This window comes from Trachymyrmex septentrionalis, unplaced genomic scaffold (genome assembly GCF_001594115.1).
Source record: "Trachymyrmex septentrionalis isolate Tsep2-gDNA-1 unplaced genomic scaffold, Tsep1.0 scaffold13, whole genome shotgun sequence".
Classification (NCBI taxonomy): Eukaryota; Metazoa; Arthropoda; class Insecta; order Hymenoptera; family Formicidae; genus Trachymyrmex; species Trachymyrmex septentrionalis.
The window spans coordinates 791,169-792,108 of record NW_017304438.1 but is presented as its reverse complement, the minus strand read 5'-3'; the positions used below and the strand labels follow the sequence as shown (position 1 = coordinate 792,108).

Genomic DNA, 940 nt, shown 5'->3' with positions numbered 1-940 from the left:
CTGTGTATTATTCGCACGAAAGCGCGAATTTAAACTCGAGCTCGAATTCGTCTGTTATTTAAAGCGCGTTTAGATTTCTTTTAAAGCCATAATCAATTAACACTCTAAATATCTTGGAAGAGTGAAATCTCACTCCAAAAAAAAGAGTGAAAATCTGCCATTCTTATTCAAATAGTGTTAATGTTTTCACTCTTTTTTTCTACAGTGGCACCATTTTGAGTATTGCTGTAACTCTGTCGAAGTAAGATTTTACTCTAAGAAATTTAGAGAGAACGCACTACACGGAAGAATGGTGTCGTTGCAATGGAGTATCTAAAAATTTAGCTGGATACAAGTATGAACATAATTTTATTGCACTATCAAAATAATTGTGTAGGAGTCTCAATGATGATGAGCTAGGTTACAAAAAGTTTTGGTATCTTAGCGATCAATTTAAGCGACCTGTATATATTTTGACGATCCAATAATATTATTTTTCATATCTGCATCTAGTTATATAAATACTTTAGCAAAAGTACTTTTTTCGTCAAGTATCAACTCGTCTTATACTTATTATTATGCTAAAAAAAGACCGAGTGTGAATATAGAAATTACTATTCTCTAAATCTGAATCGGTGAATAAATCACTAATTATCCAGTGGCATACTTGGCACTGATATCAGCGATCATCCACCGATTCAGATTTAGAGAGTATGAAAGTAAAGAAAGTGAAGGAGCAGATATTTCATTAGTATAAGTTTATTAAAAAAAAATATACATAATATTATAATAATCTGAAAAAGGAAAAACGGTCAATGATGACCGCTCGATATTTCTAGAGTCAAATTAATTTTGCGATAAATAAGAGCTGTCGTTTATAATTCGGAGGGTAAAAATGCGAGTACTGTTTGGGAAAGGGCATGCTGCCCATTTAATAGATTCTTCCGCGGGACTGCTCGTT

The 940-nt window shown here is 32.7% G+C and overlaps 1 protein-coding gene across 6 annotated transcripts in view; it reads left to right on the top strand.

Annotated features, from left to right (window-relative positions):
- The window catches only part of LOC108756856 (talin-1), a 60,348-nt gene that overhangs the window by 8,910 nt on the left and 50,498 nt on the right, over nucleotides 1–940 (top strand). The gene's annotated exons all lie outside the window — the stretch shown is intronic.